At 38.8% G+C, this 13,674-nt stretch overlaps 1 long non-coding RNA gene across 1 annotated transcript in view; it reads right to left on the reverse strand.

Annotated features, from left to right (window-relative positions):
• The window catches only part of LOC100623270, a 98,497-nt gene continuing 85,052 nt past the window's right edge, over positions 230–13,674 (reverse strand). Inside the window, exons 9-11 of the long non-coding RNA XR_002338979.1 lie at positions 4,647–5,006; positions 2,528–2,748; positions 230–1,962 (exon numbers count right to left, since the gene is read on the reverse strand). This is a non-coding gene — a long non-coding RNA (uncharacterized LOC100623270). The remainder of the gene's footprint in view (positions 1,963–2,527; positions 2,749–4,646; positions 5,007–13,674) is intronic.

The following is a 13,674-nucleotide window of genomic DNA, read 5'->3' on the forward strand; positions in this document are numbered from 1 at the left end:
TCATGTCTATGTTTGTTTTATTAGGGTAACATTTTTAGCCTTATTCAACATATGGATAATTTAGCAGTGGTTATTTTTTTATTTTTTTATTTTTTTGCTTTTAAGGGCCACACTGGCGGCATATGGAGATTTCCAGGTTAGGGGTCCAATCAGAGCTAGAGCTGCTGGCCTACACCACAGCCACATCAGATCCGAGCCTACACCTACAAGTCTGTGACCTACACCACAGCTCATGGCAACACCAGATCCTTAACCCACTGACTGAGGCCAGGGATTAAACCCGCAACCACATACTTTTTAGTTGGGTTCATTTCCACTGCGCCACCAGGGGAACTCCAACAGTGGTTAAATTCTTGCTTATTAAAACACTTTGCATTCAAATTAGGAGCAGACTTTATGGAGAGTTTTTGTAATGGATGACTTGGTTTTCTCTCATTCCACTCTGATATCACTGCACCACTTTCCTAATCAATCGAGCTGGGAGGGGGAGTGATAGGGGTTTAAATCCTAAGTCAAGAGAATCCACAGCTCCAGTCTGAGACAATCCTTACGGGAGGATAGATGAACTGAAATCTGACTGGTGTTTTTAACATTTATGAATGTTACATCAAAACACAACAAATATAAAACTTGGGAGTAGAGGCGTTTAAACAAATCTTAGAAACTACATGCAAGCCAGCAATGTGCTGAATGTGCTCTTCTGTTCATGTTTCTTCTTCATACATGGAGTGGGTGTGCCTAGAAGACCTGTACTTTTTCAATGATTGCTAAAATTCTAGAAGGATGTCTTCCAATTCAAGCTAAAAGCCTCCCTCATGCTTCGTGTTCCTTGTGAGGGGAAAACAAAAACAAAAACAACAGCCTTGCTGCTATCCACAAGTGAGCCTGGACATAAATACCAAGAAGTATCACAGAATACCAACACCAAGGAAGAGTACTTGGAGAGCATGATAAAGTCAGACAAAATGACGGCAATTCATAATTGTTTTCTAAGTACAGGGAAAAAAAACAAGGCCACTGTGCCACCCCCCAAATACCAAACACTCCATTCTTTTGGTTAAAATGAATGACAGCTACTTTGTTTCCAGGAACAACTCTTGCCTACCCATCATCTTCCCTCCTGTCTGTGAGATTCATTGACAGATGAATCAGAGTTGCCTTGGCTTTCGGCATCTGATCTAAATGACCCACCACTTTCAGGCTCTCCCTCAAATCACCAACCTAAGCCCAAATGCTGCAGTAGCTTTCTTCTAACATCCTCCTCCTGAGACACTCACGGCAATGAGGAAGAAACCCAACTTGTTCTAGATTCCACTTGTTCTCAGGTGTGTTCCTGCTGGTTGTTGGCTGGAGAACATGGATTCGGGAATGATCTCATCTTAATCAGCTGACTCTGGCACCCCAAGGAGAATACCCCCATGCTTTAGCCTTTTTTCCTAAACACTTTTTACTCCCTACTTCCCCACGGAGGGCTGGTTCCCTGTGCTATGGTTGTCTAGAACCCCTTGCACTTCTCCCCTATGACAGCCTCTGCATATCTGGAGGTGTTTCTCTAACTGCAATGAAAGGTCTTGCAGGCAAGAGTGAGGAGTGAAGTCAGACCACACTCCCAGTATTCTATTCCCTGATGAAAAGTGTTTTATAAATGTTTGCTAATTACACGGAGGTATATGGAATGATTGGCCAACGGGGACCTGTTGTATAGCACAGGGAACTCTGCCCAATATTCTGGGATAATCTATGTGGGAAAAGAATCTGAATGTATAACCGAATCACTCTGCTGTAGAACAGAAATTATCACAAACTTCTAAGTCAACTATACTTCAAAAAAACTTTAAAAAAGGGGGTAAAAAGTTTGCTAATTCATGGATATAGGAATTAAAAGCTTTCTAACCTACCTTCTGTATAGATCACCACTTGGTAATGACATCTCTCAAGCCACCGACATATTTTGAGAAGAATCTACAAGAATAAAATAGCATTAAAAATTGAAGTTTAGGAGTTCCCATCGTGGCTCAGTGGTTAACGAATCTGACTAGGAACCATGAGGTTGTGGGTTCAATCGCTGGCCTTGCTCAGTGGGTTAAGGAATCCGGCGTTGCCGTGAGCTATGGTGTGGGTCGCAGACGCGGCTAGGATCCCACGTTGCTGTGGCTCTGGCGTAGGCCAGTGGCAACAGCTCCAATTTGACCCCTAGCCTGGGAACCTCCATATGCCGCAGAAGTGGTCCTAGAAAAGGCAAAAAAAAAAAAAAAAAAAAAAAACCTAATTATTGAATCTAAGTCACTTATTTTACATTTCAAATATGAATATCCTTGCAGCTTTTTAAATTCTTCACTGCAAAATTTAGGTATTCACAGACAAAGGATTAAAAAGCAAATTTTTTTCAAAATATTATTTCTGTTTTGACACAAATTCATAAAACGAAATCTATTACCAAAGAAGACATGTAATATAATTTAAATATGTAATCTGCAACAGCTACACACATGGTAAAGCTACTGTTCTAAAAATAAGGAGCAATTACCTCTTGTTTGCTTTAGCACTTAGTACGCTGAAAAGTCTGGAGAACCATTGGTTTATTAACAAATATATTTAGGGAGTTCCTGTCGTGGCTAAGTGGACATGAATCTGACTTATATGCATGAGGACGCAAGTTCGATCCCTGGCCTCGCTCAGTGGGTTAGGGATCCCGTGTTGCTGTGAGCTGTGGTGTAAGTCTCAGACTTGACTCAGATCTGTGTGGCCCTAAAAAGACAAAAAAAGAAAAGATCTAAAATGAAGCAGTGCAAAAGAACCCCATGTGCACTTTTGCCTGTTTGAAAATTACTTTTAGAATTATCGAAAAAACTGAAAATGTTTTAAAACATTATTTGAAAGACATGTAAGGGAGAAGGTAGGAAGATATGCCTGCATACTTACTGTCTAATTATTTAAATTACAAATATGGGGAGTATAGACTTTCAGTTATAAGATGGATAAGGTCTAGAAAGTTCATGTACAGCATGGTGATTACCATGTATAATAATGTACCATATACTTAATTTGCCAGAATAGATCTGAAATATTCTTACCCCCCCCCACACACACACAGTAACTGTGTGAATTGATGGATATGTTAATTGGCTTGATGATGGAATGGTTTCCTGATTTCATTTCATGAAATGATTGTGGAATCATTTCACATTGTGTATGTATATCAAAACATTATGGTGTACAACCTAAACATGTATGACTTTTGTCAATCACACCTCAGTAAAGCTGCAAAAAATACACAGACACAGCACTGCCCTCTTACCTCACCCTTACCGTTCTCTGCCTTATCCAGTGTGCTGCTACCATCTCCTTTGAACATGCCATGGTCTAGTCTCAGTTCCTTTTTATCTGCTGTTTACTCTGTTTTCAAACTCTTCAGATAGTTGTATGGCCCTGCCCTGACTCCTGCTCTGCTAAAAAGGCACCATGACAGGAAGAACTTCCCTGATTACCTTAAAAACAAACAAACAAAAAACCCCTGGTCCTCACCTCCTCACTTTGCACTCTTAATCCTCCTTCCTGCTTCATTTTAGTTTTTAAATGTTAGTTTTATTTTTAAATAAAATAAATTATTTCAAAATGTAGATGTACAGAAAAAATCCAGAGACAGCAGAGACAGCTTCCGTATGTCTGTTACACAACTTTCCTTAAGGTTAACCTCTTATATAACTATACTACATTGGACAAAACTAAACAATTAACATTGGTATAATACCACACACTACACGATAGTTTTTAATTTTACCGCTTTTCCACTCATTTGTCCTTTCTCATCCAGAATCCAGTACAGGGAGCTAGAATGCATTTAGTCATCAAGACCCTTTCCTGGGAGTTCCCGTCGTGGTGCAGTGGTTAATGAATCCGACTAGGAACCATGAGGTTGCGGGTTCGGTCCCTGCCCTTGCTCAGTGGGTTAACGATCCGGCGTTGCCGTGAGCTGTGGTGTAGGTTGCAGACGCGGCTCGGATCCCACGTTGCTGTGGCTCTGGCTTAGGCCGGGGGCTACAGCTCTGATTCGACCCCTAGCCTGGGAACCTCCATATGCCGCAGGAGCGGCCCAAGAAATAGCTAAAAAAAAAAAAAAAAAAAAAAAAAGACCCTTTCCTTTTCCCAAAGCTGTGACGGATCCTCAAACTAGCCTTGTTTTTCATAACCTTGACTCTTGTGAAAAATACTGATCAGGTATTTTGTACAGTGCCTCTAGTTTGGGTTTGCCTGACTAGACTGGGGTTAGTGGGATCCTCATCCCTGCAATGTCCCCCAGCATTTCTATCAGCCACTTGATGAGGCAAGAGAAATGGGTCTTTTTGAGAGTGTCCTACACAGTGGGGAAACCAGGCACTCACTCACACTCTTACTTTACCCCTTGGAAGAAATCATAGGCTGAGAAGATATGGCCTGACACTAAGCTATGCCACCTGGAGGACAGATGACATGTGTTAAGTCAAATTATTCCTCTTCCCCTAATCAGTGTGTCAAACTTGTGTGTGTGTGTGTGTGTATATTTTACATATTACACATATTTTTACGTATACACATATACACACTTTTTTGCTCCAGTGCTGCTGGAACTTCCCTAGAAACCTAGACTTCCTCAAAGTCTCTCTTACCCATGAGTGATTGTCAGAATCAGTGTTCTTTAGGGACTTCTGGAGCCCAGCTGAGCAGAGCTGGAGCAGATTCATGGGCTACTACAGTGTCCACAGGCAGGACCAATTCCTTCCACATGGATGGGCAAGACTCCTCCAAGGACCCTTGGTACGTGGTGCTGAAATCTCATCTCCCAGAAAGTCACCTGTGTCTGTGGATGAATGCCAAGTTGTCGTTGGGGGAGGTGGGTAGCAGGATCTGCATTTTGAAATCCTTTTTGTTAGGCGCATACACATTTAAAATTGCTGTCTTTTGGAGAATTGATATATTTATCATTATGAGAATCCTTATCAAAATAGGTGAGGCAAAAGCTGATCAATCTGAAAGGAGAAATACACAAATTCACAGTTATAGTAGGAGGTAAGTACTCTTCACTCAATAAATGATAGAATAGGTAGGCAGAAAACCATGTGAATCATCATGACTTCAAAAAGTCAGGCGAACACTTACGATTTCAAAAACCAACTGGAGATTACAAATTAAAGTACCACTATGGTGTCATTTTTGACTATTTTTTATTACCATCTGAAGGGCAAGTGCAGTTTAGCCCAGTCTAGGGCTACATGGCATATATAAGGGTTTCTTTAGCATGTAACATCAGAATGAAAAGAGGGGTAATATGGGAACAGTGGTATAGTACATTTGGGTTAACGTATATTTTCTTGTGATAAGACTTCTAATAAGACTCATTATTTATGCACATACATTAATATTGAGACAGAATTCCTTTTGTTCAATCAACTCTAATAGTGTATTGAGCATTCTCATTAACAAGTTTTCTCACCATTGTGGAAGGTGTCCTTTGGTTTTGATTTTTGCTTCTAAACTAGAGATAAAGCTTGCAATCCCATTTTGCATTCACAAAAGAATAAGAAATTGTTCAATGTGTCCAATTCAATACTACAGTCATGTATGCATGTTGAGGTAAGAAAAGCGAAGTGGAGAGAAAAGAGGATGGCAGAGAACAGAAAGCAAGTAGTCTCCTTCTTTTGTTTTTAAAGCTAAGTATGTTGGTATGTTAACCAATTCAAAATCTGAATTAAAAATTCCTGGGAGTTCCCATCGTGGCGCAGTGGTTAACAAATCCGACTAGGAACCATGAGGTTGCGGGTTCGGTCCCTGCCCTTGCTCAGTGGGTTAACGATCCGGCGTTGCCGTGAGCTGTGGTGTAGGTCACAGAGGCGGCTCAGATCAGGCGTTGCTGTGGCTCTGGCGTAGGCCAGTAGCTACAGCTCTGATTAGACCCCTAGCCTGGGAACCTCCATATGCCGCGGGAGCGGCCCAAGAAATAGCAACAACAACAATAACAACAAAAGACAAAAAGACAAAAAAAAAAATTCCTACAGAATTCATTCTGCAGAAAGGCTAAAGAAATGCCAATCATGGCAGCAACAGCATTGTGATAAAATGTTAATCTTTTTATTGAGAGCTCAATGGAAACTATGGGGCCACAGAGCCCCTGACATCTGCAATTGAACAGAAGTGGAGAGTCAATATCAAATAGCAGTTACTTCGATCTATAACAGCTAAAATAATTTTTATATAATATACCTCATAGGAGAGAAAAGTGGGCTTGGGTTTATTGAGAAATTGAAATTCAAGGATCATTCCAGAATGAAAACCAGTTCCTTAGGATCAATCTTGGCAAGACAGCTGTGCTTTACGTACTTTACCATTTGGTACATTATTAGAAATTAAGTGAAAATATCAGAGAAATGGATCAATTTTTTCATCCTAAGAAGTTATTGATTATAAGAGACATCATTAAATTTTAAGAAGACTAAAGGAGGAAAAAGAAATATGAGATTAAATATGCACTTTAATTTTAAAATTCATACTATCTAGAGATAGTAAATATGAAAAAACATGTCTAACCATAGAAGGAACACGGCAACAATCTCAACATACTGATCAATCATTAGATTACTTTAGTAGCCTCAATGGGGATGGACACCACATTACAGAAAGAACATTAATAGACAAAAGTAACTCTAGAGGAAAACAAACAGGAGATAAGGAGTCTGAAAACTTACCCTTTGAACTCAATGGACATATCTAAGATTTGCTAAAATAAAAAAATTTAAAACCCCACCAAACTCTAGGGAAAGTGGAAAATCTGGTTTCTCTAGTTTCCATGTTTATCAAATCCAAAAGTCAAATTTTCAATAAAAGGGATCAAGGCATACAAAAAACCAGCAATGTATAGCTGATTCAAAGAAGCAAAATAGGAGTTCCCACTGTGGCTCAGTGGAAATGAACCCAACGAGTATCCATGAGGATTTGGGTTCAATCTCTGGCCTCACTAATTAGGTTAAGAATGTGGTGTTGCTATGAGCTGTGGTGTGGGTTACAGACATGGCTTGCATCTGGTATTGCTGTGGCTGTGGCGTAGGCCGGCAGTTATACCCCGATTTGACCCCTAGCCTGGGAATTTCAATATGCTGCACCTGCAGCCCTTAAAAAGAAGCAGCAGCAAAATAAATCAACAGAACATGTACCTGAGGAAGCCCAGATGTCAAAATTACTAGACAAAGACTTAAAACAATTATTTTAAAGATGCTCAAAGAGCTAAAGGAAGACATGGACAAAAACAGAAAAATAATATGTAGAAAATAATATCAATAGAGGTTAAATTATTTTCAAAAAGAAACAAAAAGAAACTTTGAAGCTGAACAAAGTATAATAATTGAAATGAAAAGTATCTCAAAAGGGTTCAAAAGCAGATCTGTGCAAGCAGAACAATCAGTGAACATAAAGAAAGAACAAATGAAATGATCAAGTCTAAGGAAGAGGAAAAAAAAACAAAGAATGAAGAAAAATGAACAGATCCTGAGAGACTTGTTAAACATCAACAAGTGAACCAACATAGGCATTGTGGGAATGTCAGCAGGAGAAGAGAGTTAGAAAGGAGCAAAATGAATGATTCCTGAAAACTTCCCAAATTTAAAGAACTGAAATGGCTATAAATGAATCTATATACCCAAGAAGCTAAAAAACTCCAAGTAGAAGAAACTCAAAAATACTCACACTGAGATGCATTATAATCAAAATATTGAAAGGCAAAGATGAAGAGAGAATCTTAAAAGGAGCAAGAGAGAAGTGGCTGACTCATCACATACAAGGGATTCCCAAAGAGATTACCTGTCAATTTCTCATCAGAAACCCTGAAGGCCAGAGGTCAGTGGGTTGATACAACCAATATGCTTAAAGGGGTGGGGGGGATATCAATTGACAACTTTATATCCAATAAAACTATCCTTTAACAATGAGGGAGAAGTGACGTTCCAAGCTTTTAAAAAGCCGAGGGTGTTTATTAAGACTAGACCTTCCCTTCAGGAAATGCTAAAGGGAGTCCTTCAGGCCGAAATAAAAGGAAGATAGTAACCTGAAGCCACATAAAGAAATTGGGGTAAAGGTAAATGCACAGGCAATTGTGAAAGCTACTATTACTGTAACTTTGCTTGTAGCCTGATTTTCTATACTCTAAAGATTTAAATTACAAATGCATTAGAGGAGTTCCCATCGTGGCTCAGTAGTTAACAAATCTGACTAGGAACCATGAGGTTGCGGGTTCGGTCCCTGCCCTTGCTCAGTGGGTTAAGGATCCAGCGTTGCCGTGAGCTGTGGTGTAGGTCACAGACGTAGCTCAGATCTGGCGTTGCTGTGGCTGTGGCATAGGCCGGAGGTTACACCTCAGATTTGACTCCTAGCCTGGGAACCTCCATATGCCATGGGTGCGGCCCTAGGAAAAGACAAAAAACAAACAAAGAAAAAACAACAACAAAACAAATGCATTAGAAATTATTAATCTATTATTACTGGGCACATAATATATAATGATGTAATCTATGGTATGAATAACAGAAAGTAAGGATGGAGCTGAATATTAGAGTTTTGTATGTTACTGAAGTTAAACTTATCAATTCAAATTTGATTTTTATAGCTTTGAGATATTAAATCTAACTCCCATGGTAACCACCAAGAAAACATCTCTAGACTATATATATATATATATATATATATATATATATATATATACACACACACACACACATATATATACACATATATATACACACATATATATACACACACACACATATATATATATATATAAAGAATTGAGAAGAGAATCAAAACAATTCACTACAGAATGTCAACTAAAAATAAGGTAGTAATGGAGAAAAATGAGGGACAAAAAAACTACAGGCATACAGAAAACATATTTGTTTTCTGAAAAATGACACAAGTAAATCCCCCATCAGTAATGTTAAGTGTAAATGGATTAAACTCTTTAATAAAAAACACACAGGAGTTCCCGTTGTGGCTCAGTGGTTAACTAATCTGATTAGGAGCCATGAGGTCGTGGGTTCGATCCCTGCCCTTGCTCAGTGGATTAAAGATCTGGCGTTGCCGTGAGCTGTGATGTAGGTTGCAGACACAGCTGGGATCCTGAGTTGCTGTGGCTCTGGTGTAGGCTGGCAGCTACAGCTCTGATTCAACCCCTAGCCTGGGAACCTCCATATGCCATGGGAGCGGCCCTAGAAAAGGCAAAAAGACAAAAACAAAACAAAACAAAACAAAAAAAACACAGATTGGCAGAATAAATAAAAGTTCATGATCCAACTATGTACTGTCTATCAGAGAATCACAATACTTCTAAAGACAAATTTGAACATGAAAGGATAGAAAAAAGATTTCACATAAATGGTGATTAAAATAGGGCTGGAGTAAAATAGATTCTTAAAAATCTTATGAAGAGGAGCTCCTTGGTGGCCTAGTGGTTAAGCATCTGGCATTGCTGCAGCTGTGGCTCCACTCATTTGCAACCATGTGGGTGGACCTAGAGAGTATTATGCTTAGTAAGACAAGTCAGAGAAAGAAAAATCCTCTATGTTATCACTTATATGTGGAATCTAAAAAAAAAAAAAGTATGTAACAATACAGAAACAGATTCACAGATACAGAAAATAAACCAGTGGTTACTGGTGGGGAGAGGAAAGAGAAGAAGAGCAAGATAGGGGTAAGGGATTAAGAGACACGAACTACTATGTGTATAAAACAGATAAGCAACAGGGATATATTGTATAACGCGGGGACTAGCCATTATTTTGTAATAATGGTTCTTTCAAAAGATAAACAAAATTGATAAACCAGACTGACAAAATAAAAAAACAGAAGACACAACTAACTAAAGTCAGAATAACGGTGGAAGTATTACTGTAAACCTTACAGGGGTGAAAAGGAATTATCAAAGGATACTATTAACAATTATAAGCTAAAAAATTAGATGACCATTAGAAAAATGGACAAACTTCTTGAAACACAAATGCTCTAAACCAACTCACAAAGAAATAGAAAGCCTCAACAGATGTATAACAAGTACAAAGATTGAATTATTAGTCCAAAACCTTCCAACAAAGAAAAGTCCAGGAACAGGTAGCTTTACCAGAGAATTCTACTAAACATTTAAAGAAAAATTAATATCAATTCTTCTCAGAGTTCCCACTGTGGCTCAGCAGGCTAAGAACCCGATACCGTGTCCATGAGGATATAGGTTCGATCCCTGGCCTCACTCAGTTAAGGATCTAGCACTGCCACAGCTGTGGAATATGTCGCAGATGTGGCTTCAATCCAGTGTTGCTGTGGTTGTGGTGTAGGCAGGCAGCTGCAGCTCCAATTGGACCCCAGACCGAGAATTTCCATACATGCAGTTGTAACCAAAAAAAAAAAAAAAAAAAAAATCCTGCTCAAACTCTTCCAAAACACTGAAGAGGAGAGAATACTTTCTAACTAATTTTATGAGTCCAACATTTATTTATATTAAAATGAGAAAAAGAGACACAACTTAGAACAGATTTACAAGGAGATCCTGCTGAGTAGCATTGAGAACTTTGTCTAGATACTCATGTTGCAACAGAACAAAGGGTGGGGGGAAAAATGTAATTGTAATGTATACATGTAAGGATAACTTGATCCCCTTGTTGTACAGTGAGAAAATTAAAAAAAATAAAAATAAAAAAAGAGAAAAAGATACCACAAAAAAAAAATCACAGACACATAGCCCTCATGAAGACAGATGCAAAAATCCTCAACAAAACATGAGTAAATTGTATCAAAAGCATTTTTAAATAGCTATTTACCATGACCAAATAGCAATGTAAGAGTGGTTCTACATAAGAATATCAGTCATTGTAATATGTCACTTAATAGAACGAGGAAAAAAAAAACACATGATCATCTCAGCTGATGTAGAAAAGGCACTTGACAAAATCCAACACCTTTTCTTGATTTAAAAAAAAAAAAATCCAAGAAATCTGGGAATATAAGGAAAATTCCTCAACATCATATTTACAAAAACTTCCAGCTAACATTATAATCAGTGACGGGAGACTGAAATCTGTCCCCCCAGAATAAAGAACAAAGGCAAGAATGCCCACTTCCTCTGCTGTTCTTTAACATTCTACTGGAAGTTCTAACCAGAACTACTGGTCTACATCCAAAACAGAGAGAGCCAAAGCTGTCTCTTCTGCAGATGAAATCATCCAATAGATAGAGTATCCCAAAGAACACACAAGAAAGCTATTACAACTAGTAAGTTCAATAAAATTGCAGAACACAAAGTTTGTCTGTTTGTTGTTATGGCCACATCTTCTGCATATGGAATTTTCTGGACCAGGGATTGAGCACCGAATCCTTCAACTTACTGTGCTCACTAGGGGTCAAACCCATGCCTCCGCAGCAAACAGAAACACTGCAGATGGATTCTTAACACATCGCACCACAGCAGGAACTCCAAACTGGCATATGCACACTGTGGTATATGAAATGACAGGCCAATGGGGACCTGCTGTATAGCACAGGCAAGTCTGTCCAATATTCTGTGGTAGACTATATGGAAAAATAATCTGAAAAAGATGGGATGTGTGTACATACATAACTGAATTACTCTGCTGTACAGCAGAAATTATCGCAACAATAAATCAACTATAATTCAGTAACACTTTCAAAAATGAACAAAAGAAGTTGCAAAGTATACACAAAAATCAGATGTGTTTCTATACACATCTGCTAGAATTACACTGTTATTCCAGTAACTATGAAAGGATGTTAAATTGTGTCTTGGGCCATTTTCTGTAAATATTGAAATAATTGTACTTATTGTGGCTCTTTTAATCTATAAACAGTGGCTTACACTAATAATTTCTAAATGTTTTATCCTTTTTATTTCTAGGACAATCCTTGTTTTTTTCTTTCTCTTTCATTAGGTATTGAGTCTTAAAAATATGCGGCACACCAGGTCTTTCTCAGCATCTATTTCCAGAGAACCCCACTTGTGACAATGTTGGATTACTGAATTGTATGATGTTTTCAAGCCACCTGGTTATGACATTCTTCAACATCCCTAATCCTACTAGCTTCCAAACTTCTTGCCTTGCATTCCCTCTTCTGCCACCATATAATCTTTCCTATAAGTATAGTCCAGGTTAAACACTACATTTTCCACAAGATCTCTTTTTAGCGCCCCTGAACTTTCTTGTTGCACGGCCTCCAATCTGCTGCCAAAGTACTTTGTTGTGATCTGTTAAGTTAGATTTATGAAGTAGTAAAAATCGAATAAAATTTTAATCACCATAAATTTGCTTTCAAGTTTTGAGAGACTAGAGAAAATAGGAGAGTGATTGGACCTAGAGGGGAACAAAGTAAACAATGAATGATAAATTAGGCATCAAAAGTGGAAAACACACTCGCAGACTAGTCTGTGATGGCTGGTACCCAGTGGCCTGTAGTGTCCAAACAAGTCATGCAGCCTCGTGAACTGATAAAAGCAGGACAAGCAGGCATGGTGTGTTAGAACTAAGAACACATTCACAGCTACATCTCTGAGGATGACCACACCTCCTCATGCCTCACTGTAGAAATGTATATGAAGTGGTGTTCCCATTGTGGCTCAGTGGTAACAAACCTGACTAGTAACCATGAGGATGAGGGTTCAATCCCTGGCCTCGCTCAGTGGGTTTAGTATCTGGCATTGTCATCAGCTATGGTGTAGCCTGCAGATGTGGTTCAGATCCTGTGTTGCTGTGGCTGTGGCTTAGGCCGCCACCTACTGCTCTGATTTAACCTCTACCCAGGGAACCTCCATATGCAACACATATAGCCCTAAAAAGCAAAGCAAAGCAAAGCAAAAAAAAAAAAAAAAAGAAAGAAAGAAAGAAGAAAGAAAGAAAAAAAAAGTATATGAATTAATGCCCCTGAGTAAAAATGCTGGAGTTCATAATCGCTTTAGGTGCTGATAGGCAGCATAGACACCACGTTATTTCTTCCCAGTGGTATTTCTGTAATACTCCTGATTCCATAATCTGTGTGTCACTTCTTTGAGCTTAGCATGGCTCTCACTCTGGACTCTATCTACACTTTAGCTTGAATTCATTTTGCCAGATGTTTTTAAGAAGAGGCATCACAGGAGATAACATAAGAACATGAAGGGACTGGCCAAGAGCACAAAGGAAGAAAGCTCGGAAGGGGCAGTTGGAATTCACGGCCTTGCAGACCAGAGCCCTATTGATGTCTTCTACTCTACCTTGAGACTTCTCTTTCTGTTAATATTACATTTTACTGTACTTGCTGACATGACCATTTTCTTTAGGAATTATGAAGCAAAAATAACAACAACATCAACAAACATTCCTGTCAAAAAAATTTTGGTAGTAGAGTTTCATTTGAGCATAGACCCTATTACCTAATTTTAAACTCTCAGTGAATTCTCTCTGTTCACAGTTGGGTTCTCTCTCTTTGGTCACCTTGTCTTGCATTTCTTCCCAAACCCTATGATTAGTCATCTCGAACACTCTGATTATTGCCTAGTGCACTGATTTATGTCTGCTGTGGTTGATTTTCTCTCCCCACTCCGTGCTTTCTACCTTTCTTTGAGGGATAACTATTCTTTTCATCTGGGAAGCCAGTGCTTAGACCAAAACATGTATG

Source organism: Sus scrofa, chromosome 14 (genome assembly GCF_000003025.6).
Source record: "Sus scrofa isolate TJ Tabasco breed Duroc chromosome 14, Sscrofa11.1, whole genome shotgun sequence".
Classification (NCBI taxonomy): Eukaryota; Metazoa; Chordata; class Mammalia; order Artiodactyla; family Suidae; genus Sus; species Sus scrofa.